Raw genomic sequence first — 20,730 nt, forward strand, 5'->3', positions numbered from 1 at the left:
ACCAGCAGCACAAATAAGATCAGGGAGAGAGAGGCCTGCAGGATGGAGCAGATAAATCTACAGTCACGATATACCCCACAGTCATCTTTCTATGGCTGAGACAAAACACCCGGGAATGTCAATTAAGGGAGCAAAATTGTATTTTGTCTCCTGGATTCTGGGGTTCCCGTTTGTGTTCACTCAGTGCCATTGGCTGAGGGCCTGTGGTGAAGCAGCCAGCATGGCAGGGCTGCCAGGTGGAAAACTGGCTCACTCGGTTGAAGTGTTTGGATATTTGGTATTTGGAGGACGATGTTATAAATACTGCTCACAAGCAATCTTCAAGCTGTAAAGAATAGACTTCCTTTCTCGCTGCATGAAGTTCTTTGACTTCTTCGTTTTCCTTCTCTCTAAGCCCAGCCTGCAAATGTCTTGAGAGAATCGCAGCCGTCCACTCTGAGCAGCCAGGTACGCATTTGCTCTCTGAGCAATGGGCTTTGCCGACTCAGCCACTTCCTGTGGGGTTTGTAAAGACAGACAAGATGGCCACTAGGTATCTGGCTGAGCGTCTGCATGGATGTGGTTGGTTTACCCTAATGAAGATGAAGCAAGACAGAAAAGGAAAGATTTAGAGGCAGCGAGTGGGCATCAAGCATTTCATTGGGATGCCAGGGAGTGCGGAGTAGATGCTGTGTATATGTACGTACAGGGACATGGACTGGGGCGCGTCAGCATGTGTAAGAGATGTTAAAGCCACGGGACTAAGAAAAGCAGTCGGCCCCTGAAGCATTTAGAGGTAAACCATAGGCGTTTCATCACCAGAGACAAGATAAAAGCTTGCATAGAGTAGGTCTCTTCTACTCTGGTGATTATCTGCTGAATTAGCTAAAAAGTATGAGCGCCAAAGCAGATGAGATAAAAATTACTTCTGTCCGAAGAGGCATGAGGCAGCTGAACACAGAAGAGCTTACTATCAAGCGGCCAATGAGGAAACGGCCTCTTGCTGAAGACTGTGGGAGACGTTCGTCACCAGATCGGAATAGAATTTCCGCGGAAGAGAATGAAAATGGAGCACGTCCTCTGAATGTTTTAAACGTGATGCTACGTGGCCTCTGGACATTAGTCAGTCTCTTTAATAAGTATTTACCTTAAGAAACAGATAGCTCAGCCTTGACCCAATGCCTGAGCCTCAGTCAGCGCTCAACAAAAGCTCCCTGTGTACAATGCCTGGCACCGCTGTCACTGGTCATGGTCACAGCAAAACCGCATGAGCACTTGAGAAGAATGTTTACCCTTAACATGTTAGGTGCACAGATCAGCTGTACGGAAATTGATTACTGGTCATTCCAATCCTTCGTATCTGGCTTCTCTTTACTTGTTCTGAAGCAGATGTATAAAAGTGTTCTAACATCTCTCACAGCGTATCCAAGTCTTTCTGACCGTCTTTTTTTTTTTTTTTTCTTTAAGTTTTTTCATGAAAACATGTACTCTGCGAAGGCTTTGGGGCACACCCTTAACGTTTCTGCTTTTTCCAAAGAGCTAAGAAAGTCCTTTTCCATTTGGCGAAGGAAGACTCCCGCTGCACTCTCTGCTAGCAAGTGGCCATATCCGAATGTACATCTGCGGCATCCCAGGTGAGCCAGAGATCCGAGCAGGTACAGGAAGGCAGGAAGCTGCAGCAACCACCATTCCTTTAATGTGGATCCTGTTGTTGTTAGGACACTGAATTTAAATGAGGCCATAACAAACATGTTTTATAGAATAACTCTACTGTAGGCAAATAAGAGAGCATGCGTAAATCACATGCTAATAAATAAAAGCCTGCACCCGAGTTCATAGAAATGAACTTGAGCAACGTACTGTTTTCCCTGAAGCAAAAATCGCTGTTTATGTATGCCCTCTTTATAAATTATTATACACAATAATTAAAAGATGATTTAAAAGAAACATCCAAAATTGTTTTCTCTAACTCCCTCTCCAACCCAGAAAATTATGCAGAGGAGATACAGTGCCTGTCTCTGTGACTGGCATCACTGGAAGTTTGAATGGCAGCAGCATTGTTTTCTCCACAGTGTGGTTTCTTTCTTCAGTTTCCCGACTGCACCTGTCTTTCCTGTTCTGAAAACCTAATCAAGTAATTCAAATAATACAGGAAGGAGGTCCATCTAAATCAGCAAATGTATACCCTTGCTTTTGGTTTGAGCAAAAAAATAGCTCTATCATCTCTAATTTGAAATATAGATGTACCATTACCATCCCCACTGGAACTTTCCTGGCAGGTAGGAAGGTTATTTTGTCTCCAGAGAAAATTGGAAGGCTGTCAAACAGTTCCCACACACAGTACAGCCCATCCTCACCATCCTTAAAGGCTGATTTCTTGTTTGAATACTGTATTTAAGTTAGATGACAGGTTTTGCATTGTAAATTGATGGGGGGAAATTCTTGTGCAACTAGATGTCAATCTCGTCTCCAGCGCTGAGAGTTCAAGGTGTAAATTCTACAATATATTTTGAATTTGCTTTGAATAAAAATATATTTGGATGCCAAGAAATGATTCTTAATGGGTCTCCTAGGGGGAGTGTCAACCTCTCAAATATTTTGAACCAAGATAGGTCATCTTATAAAATAAAATATGCCAAGATTTTTTTTCTTGCTGTGCTCAGAGGTATGGCATGAATCTCTCTAGAGATTCCTTCAAGCTTTAGGGTTCATTTAAATCTATCATGAATTTTGTATGCCCATAAATACATTACACACATGCATGACATACATACATGCATTCATGTAGATCACTGTGCTACCCAAGGCTCTACAGAGAAACAAGGATGTCTATATGAGGAGATTTAATTTAAATCCATTCACACAGTTATGTAGGCCAGCAAGTCTCACAACACAACCTGGACCAAGTTTGAAGGCCTATGAGTGGAAGCTGGTCACATACATCTGAACCCAAAGCCCACGAACCAGGAATGATATTGTCTAAAAGCACAGAAGGATATAGATATCTCAGCTCACACAGAAAGGTAGTTCACTGTGGACTCTGCCTCTGACTTTTTGCTCTATTAGAGTCTGTAACAAGCCCCTTGATGTCTACCCACACCAGGTAGTGGCTTCTGCAATACTCAGTGCATTACGGATCTAATGCTGCCTCTAACAGGGACACAGACATAGACACAAGGACTTACTAGCTGATTGGGCAACTTAGCACAACCAAGTTAGCTCACAAGAACAGTCATCTTGCATGACTTCTGATATTTAAAATACAATAGAGTCTGAGTAGAAAATAAACTTTCAAATGTACCAGACTTTTACCCATCAGGACTGTAGTAAAACATGTAATTTAATGTCTTGAGAAGCAGCTGACAACTTACTTGAATACATTTAGTAGAGCACTCAGAACCAGGCAGAAGCCAGGGGTAATATTAAAATTTTACCAGTGTAACATGGTCACCAAGAGTCAGGGGGGCAAATAAAACCACCAGCTATAACAGGATCATTCCGGAGCACAATGACTAGATCATTCTTGCTAATAAAAGCTCAATAAATGTTTTAAAGTTTTTATTATAAAAAACAGATATGAGAACGAGGGACTAGGTTAGTTGGCACAGTGCTTGCCTGACGTGTATGAATCGCTGGATTTGATCTCTGGCACCACATAAACCAGATGGTGACATGTGCCTGTAATCCCAACATTCAGAAGGCAGAGGATCAGAAATTCAAGGTCAGCCTTGGCTACATTATGAGTTTGAAGCTAGCCTGGGCTACATGATATTCTCTCTCTCTCTTTCTCTCTCTCTCTCTCTCTCTCTCTCTCTCTCTCTCTCTCTCTCTCTCTCTCTCCCCTCCCTCCCTCCCTCCCTCCCTTCCTTTCTCTCTTCCTCTTCCTCTCCCTCCCCCTCCCTCTCCCTCTCTTTTAATAAAAGACAGTGGATGGCATAGAATTTGCTCACGCTGTATTTATTAATAAGTTTGTCAAAGCTGAATAAACACTCGTGCAACACTATTCTATAGTACAGGAACCTTTTCCACATTTATATTTGTGTGCACCCACAGTCCCATGGCATGTATGTAGAGGTCAGAGGACAACTTGGGGCTGTCAGCTCTCTCCTTCCACTACTGTGGATTGCAGAGATCCAACTCACCTCATCAAACTTGGCGGCAGGTGTCTCTACCCAGTATGCCATCTGACTAAACTTATGTAAACATTTTTATTGAGTTATATAAATTTACACTTTATTCATTCATCTCATTAGTACTGGAAGACTACGGAAATAGACTCTCCCAAGAATTTAGTACTTTTTTTTTTTTTTTTTCAAGACAGGGTTTCTCTGTATAGTCCTGGCTGTCCTGGAACTTACTCTGTAGACCAGGCTGGCCTCAAACTCAGAAATCCGCCTGCCTCTGCCTCCCAAGTGCTGGGATTAAAGGTGTGCGCCACCACTGCCTGGCTCTCCCAAGAATCTAAATAAAATAAATAGGATCTCCCTGAACCTGAGCTCTGAAATCCACTTTTACTGGGCAAAACCAGCTTTCCTAATAGCTGGGAGCCTCCAAGGAGGCAATAACCAGTCACGTGCCCAAACAAAGCTTACATGATAATGCTATGCTAAGCTAGTGGACTACCTAAAGTCAATGTGGGGTGTGCATCAACAGACCTATCCCTCAAAAGGAAAGAAGGGGCGAAACTGGCCTGGACTGGGTAGCCATAGCTGGCATGCTTACAGTGTCTCTCATGGCTGTTTCTTGAGATGGGAGCCTCGGGAGAAACACTACTTGGGGCTTTTTTTCCTGAGATTAACTAAAATCCCCATTGACTTTGACCAACTTTCCGATTTGGCGAGGAACAGGGGTCTGTTCTGTGAAGTTCTCTCTCAGTGCCAATCAATAAGCTTAACTTCTAATATTCAAGTCAGTCTCGTGTGCATTTCTCTTTATCCAAATTAGTCACTTGGGTTCTGGTGGCCTCCTAATAAAGGGTAGATGCCAGGATTCAGGGCCAAAAAACTACATAAGTCACACAGAGCTGGGTTCAAATGGCACTTAAATCTGTCGTGGAGCCGTAATTCTAAGCATTTCAAGTTTCCTAGATTGTGCCCTATACAGGATATAACAAGGGTAATAATGCCTCCCAAATATGGCGATTGGAGGGTTAGGTTTGGGAAAGTTTGTGAAATGATGACTTCATTAAGAGTGAGTTTATGGGTTTCCAGAGCAGGAAAACACATCCCCAAACCAATGCCCCAACACTCCTCATTCCCAAGGACATTCTTCCCTGCCTCATACAAATATTTACACATACCCAGAGTTAAAAATGCGTGCATGTGTCCTTGATAGGCTCTGAGATCGTGCCCAGTGTTTTGGTCACTAGTATCTCTTTCATAACGGAATCTTTCTCATTTTGCTTCCTTAAATTATTTTAAATCCCGAGAGCACAGCCACGGGGTATGAGTAGTGAAGCTACAACGTGCCTATAGAGATTTTACCACGCACTTGATAATACGACGGTTGTCACATTGCGACATGGTGATAATTTAGAAGGGAAGAAACAGCCGCGGTGACTGACAGCCACATTAGATGAAATTTCACTTGATTCAGTTCTCAGAGAAAACTGTGCTGTTTCATTATTATCGAACCTTTATTTTCACGTCTAAAACAATCTTGATATGCATGAAAGCTAGCTAGTCACTGAAAAAGAATCACAGTTAAACACGGAAAACAGATCTTAGGATGCTAATCATGCCGTGCTCTCAAAAACCTTACACCAAACCCCTCAACGCACCTGCGTGCAAACACATGCACGCGTCTGTACCCACAGGGGTGATTAGCAGATATTTTTGGTTGCCCAAACTGTAGCACCTGTTGCTCTACTGAGTAAAGCCAGGGATTCTGTCAACTGAACACCCCACTGTGTGCCCAACACAAATCATGCTCCCCCCCGTAAAACAACTGTCTGCCCCCAAATGCATGCATGTGTCCAGTACATGCAATAATGCATGTACTGGAAAGTCCTGCTACAAAGCAGCTCAAACTCATGTATCTGCGCCTGTTACATTTAAAGAGACCCATGTGGTCAAGCGGAAGCACCAGTCAAAAGGAAGCTTAAATTTGTTATATCAAATTATTTCCCAAATTTAAAAAATGCTAAAACAAGGGGGTCTTGATAAAGAAAGAAAGAAAATTCTGGAACCATAAATGTATAGGCTGAAAAAAAAATTGAAGAGAGAAGTAGAAATTTGTGAATAAAGATAAATATTCGGAACAGGCATAAAATGGTTGCTAAAGTACATAAATATAAAACAAATTATGTAAAAATTATTTGCCTATTAAAATTTCATGCTTGAAATATTTAGACATGCTAAGAGACTAAGGAAAACATCTTTTCCCCCTGAATTTCCCAAGCTTCTTTCTTTCTAAACCAGCAAATAAAGAAGGAACAGAGTCTATGGTCAGCAGCTTTAAGACTCTAAATGGTTTGTGTTTTCCCATCTCTTTGGAAAATTCGATGCACATTAACTCTTTTGAAGTGATCTCTCCTACTCACAGATAACCTTGAATGAGAAAAGAATCTGACTGCTTCAGACATCAGCTCTCTGCTGTGTGCTTGCGGCTGAAGATGCAGTCTCTCAGCTTTCTGTTCTGGCTACTTGATTCCTCCCTGTCATCATGGACTCTGCACACGCACGCTCGCACACACACACACACACACACACACACGTGAGCAGTACAATCTCCTTAGTCATATCCTTCTATCATTTCATTATTTTATAGATGCAGCTTTTGAAACTTAACCTTGGGCCCTTTTCAAGTCTGAGAAGCCCCATTTGGAGTTAGAAATCAAAGCTGCGCGAAGATTAGTTAACCAGTCAGCATGGTAGACCAGCCCCTCTGCTGGTCCTGCCCTCTAAGAACAAGAGTTTTGAGAGTCATACATGGAAAGTCCCTAGAGACCTGTGTGTGGGGGCGGGGTGCCGCTGCCTTGGACCCATGCTAGAGCGGTATGGTGGCTTTGGGATAGCTGTAGAAGGGCAGAGGAGAACCAGTTTGAAGACCCCTACTTTCCCTGTCCTCTTTGCTGGTGCACAAGGACAAGGTCCCTTCTAAGAGGTCCAGGTGTACTCACAGTGAAATCAGAACATGACAGAAACCCTATTCTAAGTGAAGGAGCTGAGGACTCGAGGTGAAGATGAGTAGCTGCTTCTCCGTAGCTGCCAACATCTGGTCTCTAGCTGTGCAGAGTCTTGAAGGAAGAATTCCTGCCAAAGGATGCAACAGTGAAGCTCCCAGTTACAAAGTTGTGATATTGATAGTTAGAAGGCTAAGAAAGAGTTACAGAGTTGCCGAGTTCAGAGAGGTCCAACCATGATGAAGGCAGAGCCCTGTTACAGAGGTAAGACAAAGATTCTGAAGTGTAAGGACCAGGGGGAAAGAACTGTTTAAGGTTCAGGTGGCAGCTTGAAGTGGACTTTCTGTCAAGGACCAAAGGAACTGTGACAGAGCAGAGGTCCTCTGCTATGGAAGTGTTCCCAGGCGGGATTCATGGTAACTGACTAGGTGATGGATGAGGTTTGCCTGCCGTGTCTCTCTTAGGCTGATTCAGGTGAGGGGGTCACATCTGGTAAGCTATGGTGCCTAGAGTTTCTGATAGGGTTTAGATATTCAGAGATGTAATTATTTATTGGCACACATAAGTTATTATCAGTGTGTGCCTCCTGGCATGCTGGCAGACAGTTGGGTTGTTTGTATCTATAAACAAAATGGAGAGCCATTTTTTTCCTGGCACGTATCCTTAAAACGGAGTAACCCGAATCAAAATGTTTGCTTCATCAAAATGGAACAACAGCTTGAAAGCTACAGTTCTATACCCCAGAGTGGCTCAGAGCAGGCCCAGCCTGTTCTTCAAGACCAGGGGAAAGAGAACCTCACTTCAAGGTAATGTTAAGAATGCCCAAAGCAAGCAAATATGGAGACAAAGTGTGGGACAGAAACTGAAGGAGGGGCCATCTGGAGACCATTCCATTTGGGTATCCAAACCCATGTACAGTCACCAAAGGCAGAACACTGATGTGGATGGCAGGAAGTGCATGATGACAAGTGCCTGATATAGCTGTCTCCTTAGAGCTCTGCCAGAGTCTGACACATTCAGAGGCAGATGCTCACAGCTAACCACTGATCTGATCAAGGGTTTCCCAATGGAAAAGTTGAGAGAAGACTGAAGGAGCTGAAAGGGTTTGTGGCCCCATGAGGAGAGCAACAATACCAACCAACCAGAGCTCCCCAGGGTCTAAACCACCAGCCTGGGAGCACGTAGGGAGGGACCCATGGCTCCATCTGTACATGTAGGGAAGGATGGCCTTGTCAGACATAGGTGGGAGAGGAGATCCTCCGTCCCATGAAGGATGAACACTGGGGGAGGGGGGAATTTGAGGGTGGGGAAGTAGGAGTGGGAGGGTAGGTGGGGCCACATCTTCATAAAAGCATGAGGAGGGGAGATGGGATAGGAGGTTCCTGGGTGGTGGTTGGGAATGAGGATAAAATCTGAAATGTAAATATAATATCCAATAAAAAAAAAATGTCCAAAGCAGAGAAACATCCTCATCTTACAAAACAGAACAAGAGAGGTTGGTACCCAACTTTTCAATAGTTACATTGTATACTAGATACTGAAACAGAATTAGCACATTATCTTCTAATATATTATTAAGTTAGAGCTTTCCCTGTATGCAGGGACCGTTTCATGTTAGAAAATGCATAAATATAACTTGTAACAGTCATTAAATGAGAAATACCTTGTAGTCAATCTTAATAGATATAGGAAAATTTTAAATCAGTGGAACATTAAACTGATTAGAGGGAAAAAAAAGCACTTCTGGTGAATTTGTAACTGATGGCCACATTATTGTTAACTTGATAATGAAATCAAAAACATAAATGTTTTCCTAAGTGTGAAACTTTAGTGTGTTGACAGCATGACTCCTCAAGGTCTCCATCCACACTAGCAGACGTGGCTTCCTAGAAAGGAAGGGAGAATAGATTTAGAGCATAGGAATGTTTGAAGAAAGGTTTCCTGAACTCTGGGATGAGAAGCATACAAGGGTACATACAAGGATCGGTGGAGCAAAGGGACCCTTCAATAGAAGACCAGGGATACAGCAGGAATCCAGGAAAGAGTACACTTCAAAATCACCCCAAACCTGAATTCCTATACTTCTCCCCACTCCTGTTTCCCAGAAGCCAATTCCAGGGTCATTAGGTCTCAGTAGATCCTGCCTTCCCTCCCATGAGTGACTCTGAGTGATGCTCAGGGAAAGTCCAGAACTCCAGCAGAGTCACAACTGGAAACCAGGACCATGAAGGTGTAAGAGTGTGTGTTAATGAACTCTAGTCTGCAGCCCCTCAACCCTGAAGGGATGTGAGCTCATCTGAGTAAGGGCTCTGCTGCTAAAGCTTACTCCCTGGGGTCTCTGGAAAGACTGGTGAATGCCAGCTTGGTCTTGATATGTTTTTCACTACCTTCCTATAATCTAAGAAGTCCCAATGTGAAATGCAGACCTGTAGGAAAGAAGGTGGAGGGTCTGAAATGGCATGTGGGTCTTAGATGGTGTGAGAAATTGATTCTTTCCTCATGGAGCAGCTGGGCCCCAGTTGTTCCAAGGCTGTGAAGCATGCAGTGTAAAGCAGGAGTCAGGTAGAAAACAAGCCTCTTATACCGTGTTAACAATCTGTGTGTGTTTAATTGTGAATTCCTGCACCAAAACATTCTTTGGATGATGGTACCTAACTCTCAGACAGATGGCTAGAGCCAGCTAAACACTTTCCTTGGTTCCTTTTTTTTTTTTTTTTTCACAGTTATGGGGCTTCTAGAACTGGCTAAAATACAGAACTATAAGCACTCACCACCGGTGTTATTAAATACCACATTTATTTTATGTCATTTCCATTATTACGCCAGTATATATTAAAAGAAGAGACACCCACAGTCTCTCTGAGGAGCCATGCAGAATTTGGCACCATCACAGTACTCTCGGACTTTTCTTTCTACAGTTAAACACTTTATATTTTGTAAGATGAAGTTTTGGAAGAAAATGTCTGCTCCTGCAGGGGCATTGGGCTGAGAAACATTTAGCAGGATTACAAATGGATCCATTGTATTTCAGATATTTGAATTCTTTTTATAAAACCTTGAAAAGACAGTCTGAGGAGATGACTCGCTTGATAAAATCCTGACTGTACAAATTTGAGGGCCTGAGTGTAGATCCCTGCACCCACATAAACAGTCTGACACAGCGGCAACCCTCTGTAATACCAGGAGGACACAGGGGGATCTTAGCGGTTTGCTGTCCAACCAACCCTGTCAAATCTGTTCAGTTTAATACCATGTGTATAAGGTAGAGAGATTAAGAAGGTCCTCTGACCTTTAGACATACACGCATACACACTCATACACAGATACACACAGACACACATTCACACAACAGATACACACATACAGACCCACACACACCCACAAGCACACATTCACACAGTCACACTTACACACAATCACACACACAATCACATGTACACTCACAGACACACTTCACACACAGACATACACTCACACACAGACACACATTCACACATACAGAGACATACACAGATACACACATTCACTCACAGATGCACACACATCACACACAGAAGCACACAATCATACACACACACATACACTCACAGACTCACACATGTGCACACTCACACTCACATGTACACTTACACACACTTACATGTACACTCGCATGTACACACATGCACACACACACACATATACTTGCAGATGTATAACTCCAAAACCAAAAGAAGTGTGAAAGGGATGTTTAACTAGCATGAGAGGGTTTCCTCTGGACAGAGCAAGGGAGGGAGAGCATTGGTAAAACATTGTCAGAAGACGGAGTTCCAAGCAGACAGACACACAGCCAGCCCTGCATGCTCGTGACCAGTGAGCTCTGCAGTGTGGCTGAGGAGGGATGACACTGTCATGGGGAACCTCTTGCACCCACTTATTACCCAGGAACTCACCTGGAATTGGATTTAAGTGAAAGAGAGAAACCATTTCCTAAAATGGGAAGATCCTGGTGTAGACCTCAGGAACATCCAGGCTCAAGCTTCAGACAAAGCCATCGGGGTCGGCTCTCTGCAGCCTTCTGCTGGGTTGCCTTCATTCCCAGCTCTATGTGGGACTTTCCATAATTAACCCCAGAATCACAACTAAGACCCAGAGTAGGATAAAGCTAGCGAGACCCTTGTCACCTCCGGTAAGAAATTCAAAGGAATATAAAAAAAGATCCTACAATAAGTAACTTCAGGGTTTATTTTTAAACAAAATTAATACAAATGAGGCTATGATAAACAAAATATTAAATTTTTAAATGAAGACAAGACTTGCATTACTCCAGACTCAGGTTTGCCTCCAATTCTGAATACAGACAGAATCTAGAACCCTGCAGCTGATACAGGGGATGTGAATGAATCCTGGGGAGAGGAGACACAACTTTGATGTTCTCCACGTGGTGATTGGAAGCTTGAACTTTATTTGCAAACAATGAATAACTCTAAAACATAGGCAAGAGACAAAAAACAAGTGGGAAGCCGGGCGGTGGTGGCGCACGCCTTTAATCCCAGCACTTGGGAGGCAGAGGCAGGCGGATTTCTGAGTTCGAGGCCAGCCTGGTCTACAAAGTGAGTTCCAGGACAGCCAGGACTACACAGAGAAACTCTGTCTCGAAAAAACCAAAAAAAAAAAAAAAACAAGTGGGAAGAAGTGAGTAGGGACTGAGGGAGAAAACTCTGGGGGCAAAGGATGGTCCAACAAGACACAGAAGCACAAGTATCAGTGAACACCAACTGGGGAGGAAGGAGAACTGAGACTGTGAGCGCCACCTGGGGAGGAGGGGGAAGTTCTGAGAGTGTGAGCACCACATGGGGAAAAGGGGGAAGTGCTGAGACTGTGAGCACCACATGGGGAGGAGGGGAAAGTGCTGAGAGTGTGAGCACCACATGGGGAGGAGGGTGAAGTGCTGAGACTGTGAGCACCAGCTGGGGAGGAGGGGGAAGTGCTGAGACTGTGAGTACCAGCTGAGGAGGAGGGGGAAGTGCTGAGAGTGTGAGCACCAGCTGGGGAGGAGGGGGAAGTGCTGAGAGTGTGAGCACCAGCTGGGGAGGAGGGGGAAGTGCTGAGAGTGTGAGCACCACATGGGGAGGAGGGGGAAGTGCTGAGACTGTGAGCACCACATGGGGAGGAGGGGAAAGTGCTGAGATTGTGAGCACCAGCTGGGGAGGAGGGGGAAGTGCTGAGACTGTGAGCACCACATGGGGAGGAGGGGAAAGTGCTGAGAGTGTGAGCACCACATGGGGGGGAGGGGGAAGTGCTGAGAGTGTGAGCACCACATGGGGAGGAGGGGGAAGTGCTGAGACTGTGAGCACCACATGGGGAGGAGGGGGAAGTGCTGAGAGTGTGAGCACCACATGGGGAGGAGGGGGAAGTGCTGAGAGTGTGAGCACCACATGGGGAGGAGGGGGAAGTGCTGAGAGTGTGAGCACCACCTGGGGAGGAGGGGGAAGTGCTGAGATTGTGAGCACCAGCTGGGGAGGAGGGGGAAGTGCTGAGATTGTGAGCACCAGCTGGGGAGGAGGGGGAAGAACTGAAAAGGAGTTAGAAATGGAACCATAACTGGGGGTGGAGAATGAGGGGCAACGAGAACTGGTGTCCAGCCCCAGCAGCTGGCTCAGTGGCAGCCAGGATTATGATGGCCGACATTCTGATGACTGTCCAATGGAAGGCCAGGGGAGGAAGATGAAATTTACAACATGTTTTTGTCAACATACACAGTGTGAATCTGTGGGTCTTCCAAGGGCATCCTGGGCTGGAGAAGGTGACTTGGGACGGTATTAGCATTAGCATGTATGCAGGGTAGCTGCAGCTGTGGAGATCAGTGTGTTTGCCCAGGGAACATAGACACAGAAAGAAGAGAAGCAGACTGTTCAACTTAGGGTTACAATTGCTGTTATGAAACACCATGACCAAAGTAATGTGGGTAGGAAGGGAGATATTTGGCTTACATATCCTGAATCGAAGTTCACTGAGGACTGACGGAAGCCAATGTGGAAATTCAACTGTCCAGGAACCTGGAGGCGAGAGCTGATGCAGAGGCCATAGAGTGGTGCTACTTACTGGCTTGCTCATCATAACTTGCTCAGCCTGCTTTCTTCTAGAAGACCACCAGCTCAGGAATGGCCCCACCTACAGTAGTCTGGGTCTTCCCATGTCAATCACTAAAGAAGAAAGTGCCCTAGAGGCCTGCCTGCAAACTAATTTTATAGAGGAATTTTCTCAAATGGGCTTCAGGTTAATATCTCAACCGACATTAGCTTGTGTCAAGTGGACTAAAACCAGCCAGCACTCAAACTCACGAAGAGCTCAATTTCTATTGAGCCTGTCTCCAGTAGACACTCTCCCCCACTCACCTTGAGACAATGGCTAGAATCTATTTCTGCTTCTTCCTTGGATTAAGTCACTGAAGACACTCTGGTGTGATAAAGATGCTGCCTGTTAACCTTAGACTGTGCCACGGTAATGGCTGTGAGGGTCCACAGAAGGAACAGGGAGACCACAGGTGCTACCTCCATCCCTGATTGGGCTTCCAAGATTGGGCTTAAATGAATTGTAGTCTTAAAGGTTCTCTAATGTAGCTTTGGGAAAGTCCATTACGGTTAAGTCAGAGCATTAAGGGAAACAGAAACAAGAAATATTTACTACAGAGAAAAAGGAGTCTCAGAGCTGGAGAAATGGCTCAGAGTTAAAGGTTTGTTTTGCTCCTGCAGAGGTCTGGAGACAGTTCCCAGCATCCAAGTGACGCAGGATCCGGCGCCCTCTTGTGGCCTTCTCAGGCATTGCACACACAGCACAAACCCACAGACACATAGACACAGTTAAAAACAAAATAAAATCTTAAAATCTTTTTCTCCCTCTTTCCAAGTTAGGAGTGACCTTCTGGAGGCACCTTGTGGGCGTCAACCATAGAGAGAAAAAGAAGCCTCCCCTGTCCCTTTCTAGGAGAAAGACTGCTAACTCCACTCCCTGAAGTTAAACAGGAAACACACAAAACACCTGCAATCCGACTGAGGCTTCCATCGGGAAATGCATGCTTCATTAACAGTTGCACGTACAGCAAGTTTTTTAAAATCTCAGAAAGCTATGCGGCAAAGAAGGATGGCTTTCATTTGCAGCTGACACCAGAATCATTTTTAAGAGTCTGAGGTTTGGTGGGTTTTAAAAAATCTCTTGTTATTGTAAAACTTTAGCCTGTTTTTAATTACGACACCCACGTTGGCTGAAAAAAAAAAATGTAGCCTATTTGCATAGAAATAACTATTGCAAACCGAAAATCTTAATTTTAACCCATTTTTAATCACCTTTCCAGACGCCTTGGTAATTACTTCTAGTTGACACCAGCGAAGTGCTTTCCAGCAGCAGCACTTAAATATATCCGTATCAACTGAAGTCATACATACAGGAAGGTAAGCTGCCCAGGAGGACTCTGGGAGTGGGCAAATCACAGTTCTCATCAGTGCCTAATAATTAGCAGAAATTCATTACCCTGTGTTTGTTTGAGCCTGAACAATATCAACTTGTAATTACTGGTAGCTTAGGGCAAGGTAAATATTTGATGTGATGCTGGTAAATCAGTTTTTAGTAATGCAAGGAGTTAGCTGATTGTGTGTTTCTTTAGCTTTTAATAAGATTATAGGCATTAACAACAGAGGTGAGCTGAGCCCTCCCCTCTGCTGCTACAAACAGGAGGAAGGACAAGGCCTCAGAACAATGAGCTAATGAAAGCCTTGGGGACATGGCTGTCTGCTTGGGTTAAGAACAGGAAATTGGTTTTAGTAAACTGAACGCAGAAAAAAAAAATAGTTGGGAAGACTCGATCTCCAAGTTCTCTCTCCAGCTCCTGGGCTAAGCTGTGGCCTAGTTTTAATTTATATTTTTTTAAAGCTATCCTAGCAGTTTGATGGATATTTTAAAAATACTCTTTATGTAATAAATATCACGCGTGTTCCATAGCATAGATGCCCAGAGCCAACTGAAGTATATGTATCCCGGGATGTGTAATGAGAACACTGCCGCGCATGCGCACATCTCACGTGATCCCGCTCCAACTCTTCAAGATGGAGCTGGTGGGGTTACACCCAGGGGAAGAATGGGAAAGCTCTGTGTCAGAGGTGAAGGCCCTGGTATGAGGTCATAGCTGTGACCAGGCCGAGAACATGAGCCATCCAGCCCTATTGTAGGACTCCTTCTGAGACCCTGAATTTATTTCAATGTCAGTGCCCAGCAGTAAAGAGTTCAGAACCAGAGCTGCTGACTATTCCAGGGGGACTGGCTCATTGTACTACACGAAGGGACATGGTGACAGTAACTGACGGTAATTCCCTAGTCTTAACCAACTCGACTAGGCCACATAGCATGCCCAGATTTCTGGTTAAATGTTTTCTTATATCTCTTTTTCTGGAAGAGGTTAGCATCGGAATTGACAGATTGAATAAAGTAGACAGACCACCTCAATATGGTAGACCCCAGCTGATTCACTGGGACTGGAAAGGAAAAAGAAAGAGAGAGGGAGAGAGAGAGAGAGAGAGAGAGAGAGAGAGAGAGAGAGAGAGAGAGAGAAGAGAAGAGAAGAGAAGAGAAGAGAAGAGAAGAGAAGAGAAGAGAAGAGAAGAGAAGAGAAGAGAAGAGAAGAGAAGAGAAGAGAAGAGAAGAGAAGAGAAGAGAAGAGAAGAGAAGCTGAGTTTGCTCTCCAGCTGGGACTTTGGCTCACTGCCCTCCGACTTCCTGGCTCTCAGGCCTGGGGACTCAGACTGCAATCCACAGAATCATCTCTGTAGCTCTCAGGCCTTCTAGCTACACACATCTGCCTTTCTGGGTCTCTACCCTGCCAACTGCAGGTATTGGTGTTTCTCAGCCTCTGTATGTTTTGATCTAACATGATAAGTTTTCCTGTGTCTGAGCCTCTGGGAGACTTGAACACTATGTGTTTGTCCCTGACTGTATCCTAGGCAAACCCAACTTGGAAAAGAACAAGTAAGAATTTCCAGGCAGCAACAAAACATATTATTCCTTTATCCCTTCGCTTTTCTTTCATATCACTCTCATTCTCTAAGACGTACTTGTTGCACAGCTTTCGATACCCCGCCTATGCTCCGGAAATGGGCCGCGCTACCAGCCCCCACCCAGCTTCCCTTGAATCCACAGACAAAAGACACACACACACACAGTTGTGCAATTTCAACTTGTTCTTTTGGCTCAATGGCTGGGCGCTTCTATCTCCCGCCTGGAAAAGCATGCCTTATCAATATTCTTATCTCCGCACCTCTCCACCTGCCCTAAACTTTAGTTGCTCAGTTACATCTAGACCCTGCTAAACATCACCAAGTGACTCCCTGTAGGAGCAGCCACAGACAACCTCTCCTCCCGAGATCTCACAAGACTGCTTGGCTTTTCTCTCCTTGTGTCTGTCTCTTACCTCCAGGTTCTTGGAAGTCCCGCCTATCCCTTCCACCAACAATTGGCCCATGGCTTCTTTACTGACAGATCAAGAACCAATTGGGGAACAGGACCTTAGCACCAGAACTGCCCCTACGCCCCTACACACACTAACCTCAGCTCTATCACCATTCTCTCTCTCTCTCTCTCTCTCTCTCTCTCTCTCTCTCTGTTTCTCTCTCCTTCCCTCTCCCTCCTACCCTCTCACCCTCCCTTCCTGCCTTCTTCCTCCTGTCTTTCATGTACACTATAATGGAAAATCATCAAGCGCTTTTGAACTCAATGAAAAGCTGGTTCTGGAACTAGGGTGCCCCTTCTCATTTCAGACCCAAGTATATTTGACTCAAAGTGTCCTTCAGGGTCCCATGTCTGCAGATGGGCTGTTCACCACTAACTCAGACAGGGAGGGAAGAGAAAAGTAAAACAGCCCAAGAGTAAAAAATTCAGACTTTGAAGAACAGCTTAAAGGTTAACTATTTCCAATGGATGCTGCTATTGTTCACCCAGTGGCAGAGACATGTTTACAGTAGGAAAGAGAGGCCAGAAGTTCTGCCTTGGGAAGCTCATACATGGTGGAAAAGCCCAATCAGGTGCTTCAGCTGACTGCCTCGACTTCCCCCAATTGATTCTATGTAGTATTTCGAGTTCCTGATTTAACGACATAGTCTGTGTCTGCTGGTATTTATTCTTTTACTTGGAAGTTCCTCCAAGGGGATTCAGCACTCCGCCAGGGAATCTGGATCAGGAACTCCAGCTGCTGCCTTAAAGGGTTTCCCCAAGTCAGTATCTGCTATATATGCCCCATTGTATAATGCTTATCTATCTTCATATGTCTGATTACTCTTTTAGTTTGTGCCTACTGTCTGTTATGGAGTTTGTGACCCTTGGGAAAAGATCATAGACTTAGTCCAATAATAATTAAAAGATTGCTTTAATTATTTGAATTACTGATCAATAATAATTGCTGGCAGAATGTGATAGTCCCTGAGCCAAACATGAGACTGTCACGCAAAACAGGGAGAGAGAACAGATTTTTAAAGGTGAAACCCACAGAAGACCTTGGGTATTTGCACAAGCAAGCAGGAGCCGTTCTGCTCTGCCAGGATTAGGTAGACAAGGCAACTTCAAAATAGTCCTATACAGTCTTCATAAGCAGGTGACAGAAGCCAAAGGGCAGTTAGTCATATCATAATACATACACAATCACAGCTATGAATTTCTGGATGGGGGTCACTGAGTCAGAGTTACTGGGAACTTACCTTCCAGGGACTGGAGTCAGAAATGGTGGGTACTGGGAAGAATGCCAAGCATAAAAGGATGTTTCTTTAGCCTTGACACTATGTCTTCAATGAACTTGATCATTCAAAACTGAAAGTATAACTATCCCAGTTCATTCTCCAAACTGTACAAAACACTCACTCTCCCCTTCCCCTCTCTCTTTTCCCCCTCCCCTCTCTCCCTCCTCCCTCTCCCTCCCTCTTCCTTCTTTGACTGACATCATTCTGGAATTTTCACCCTCCTGATTATTTCACAACAGGTGAAGGTTTGTTTTATATCCAGTTACAAATTGTGATGGGTAATTTTGTCACCTTGCAGGGTCTTAGAGCCACATGGGAACAAATCTCTAGGATTGTCTAGTGTAGGTTCATTATGGTGGGAAGACCCTAAGTGTAGATAATACCAGTGCAGTTGGGGGCCCCAGACTGAAGAGATAAATAGAAAGAAGAAGGGGGAGCAGACAACAGTTCCGCCCACACACATGACATGACCTGCCATCCTGGCTCCTGCCGCTGTGTGTTCCCCACCAGGACAGACTCTGTCTCCTCCAAGAATGAGCCATGATAACCTCTTTATTAAGCTGCTTTTGTCAAGTATTTTCTCACCCCATCCAGACAAGTACCTACATAAACTACAGAAATAAATAAACTTCCCTAACAGTGTGACCCTTTAATGCACTTCCTCATGCTGTGGTGACCCCCAATCATAAAATTATTTTCATTGATACTTTATAACTATAATAGTGTCACTGTTGTGACTTGTAATGTAAATATCTGATCTCTCCAATGGTCTTGGGTGACTCCTGTGAAAGGCTCATCCCACCCCTAAAGGGGTTGTGACCCATAGGTTGAGAACCAGTGCTCTAGAGTCAAGTCAGTCTCTATTTTCTGGTCATATTCCAAAGCAAAGGACAAGCAAGACAGTGAGTACCATAGAATATGTCAGGCGTAATGAAAGGTACACAGGAGTATACAGGGATAAGAAGACCTCCTTTCAGTCTACAGAGAATGAGAACAGGGTAAAGTTGAAGACTTTTTCCCAGTGAAACTAATTGGATCTTAAGAGACAATATTACTGAAGAGAGAAAATTTTCCAGGGAGAGAGACTGACAGCCAACATCAGAGAAGCATGCTAAAACATATATTTTTAGGGAATAATAAAAGTTTTTAAAGACATAGATTTATAATTACATATATAATTACATATATGTAATTATGTATATATAAGTATGCATATATAATTACACACATAATATTGCATATCTATTTCAAATTAATGTATATCAATTTGAAAATTCACACCAGTTAAATTTAGCAGATAGTCATTAAACTCTAGGGACTAACAAGAACTTAATATGCATAGGTGGTAGTGATGTCGGCCCATCTTTATCTTAGTCTGTAAAATATGAATTATTTATCCCTTTAGTGTTCATTATTTAATTTTTGGAAAATATTTTCTTCTTCCTGAAGCGATGGGGGTGGAGTCCAGGGCCGCATGCTGCTAGACCAGTGCTATGCCAGCAAGTGACTTCCCTACCATGCTAATTTTCAGCAAATGTTTTACATGTGTGCTTACGTGTTCAAAACTCCCCCAAATAATTTTAAGAAGAAAAACCTGCTCTTTGAACTTGCTTCCCAAGGTGCTACCAAATGTAAGTGGGTACTTTCTTAGGATGGAAACTAGATTTACAGACAAGTACCTTTGCTTTCCTCAAGTGTCAGCTATACTTGCTTTATGTCACCTGTCCTGCGTTGCTTGCTCTTTCCCTTTGCCCATCTGAGTCACCGGGCACTCACATGGTATACCACAGGATTCCCGCTAGGGGGCAGCTGCTTCTATCCTGTTGCTTCCTGGGTTGTGAGTCGTTGCAAACTCGTGGTAGGTTGGTTAAGAGGAAAGAACGGAAAGAGCTACAGAGAAGGTCTCCCATCTGATCACAGGTTCCACCTGGGCGGCCTGGAGATGGAACTGAGATGGAACGGGGTGATTCTATCTTTTGTGAGAAATAACACCTTACCAAAACACACAAAGAAAAGGACATGTCAGGAAAAATTATTCTAGAACAGATAGAATAAAACACTTTTCTTAAAAAAAAAAAAAATCACCCAAACAGAGCATGACAAATTACATTATTTCCATTTTACTTCTTTTGCTATCTGCATGTACCTTAAATTACCAAGTGCTTTGTTGCACGTAATCCGAATGGAAAGATCTTCAAATAGCAGAAAACATACATCTCTCTTAACTTACAAGGACAAATGTGGATTCGCCCTCATCAGATTGCAAGGAAACAAAAAATGAGGTAACAATATTTCACGCGTGTTTACCTGAAAGCAAAATCCCGGTTGTAGGTGACATAAAACACTTGACACTGAAAGACCCACTAGATACTTCCACACTCAGCAAAGAGAAACGAAAGCTGGGGCGAGACGCTGCATCTGACGCAAGAGCAGAGGTTCATGTGATGGGCGGAAGCTGATCCACCCAGTGTAGCCGTTTAGCAACAGAGGTCGAATTCATTAGTAAACACAATAAAAGAGAGGTATCCTAATAACCTAGAAACACCTCTATGGCATCTATTTTAAAGATGGCTCAGCAGCTGGGAGCCTGTAAGGTTAGGTTCCAAGCACCTACATCTGGCTGCCCACAACCCGGGTAACACCATCTCCGCAGTATCCGGGGCCTTCTTCTGGCCTCCACGGGTAACTGCACCTATACACACCTACCCTGGCACACCCTTGTACCTGTAATTTAAAAACAACTATTTTATGAAATTGAAATGCTTGGAAAGAGATCACAGAGTAAGAACAAACTAAGAGCTGCATTAGGAGGACGCAGGGGAGGCTTTCCTGTAGGTAGTATCAGCTGGCAGGCATGGAATGAGGGACCAG

At 44.1% G+C, this 20,730-nt stretch overlaps 1 long non-coding RNA gene across 1 annotated transcript; it reads right to left on the reverse strand.

Annotated features, from left to right (window-relative positions):
• Positions 1-1,089: 1,089 nt before the first annotated feature.
• LOC143436270 (uncharacterized) lies at positions 1,090-20,484 on the reverse strand. The gene is made up of 2 exons (XR_013106406.1): positions 20,167-20,484; positions 1,090-1,684 (listed from the first exon to the last, which is right to left on the reverse strand). It is a non-coding gene; the product is annotated as an uncharacterized LOC143436270 (long non-coding RNA).
• Positions 20,485-20,730: the final 246 nt, after the last annotated feature.

The sequence above is a fragment of the Arvicanthis niloticus genome, chromosome 22 (assembly GCF_011762505.2).
Source record: "Arvicanthis niloticus isolate mArvNil1 chromosome 22, mArvNil1.pat.X, whole genome shotgun sequence".
Classification (NCBI taxonomy): Eukaryota; Metazoa; Chordata; class Mammalia; order Rodentia; family Muridae; genus Arvicanthis; species Arvicanthis niloticus.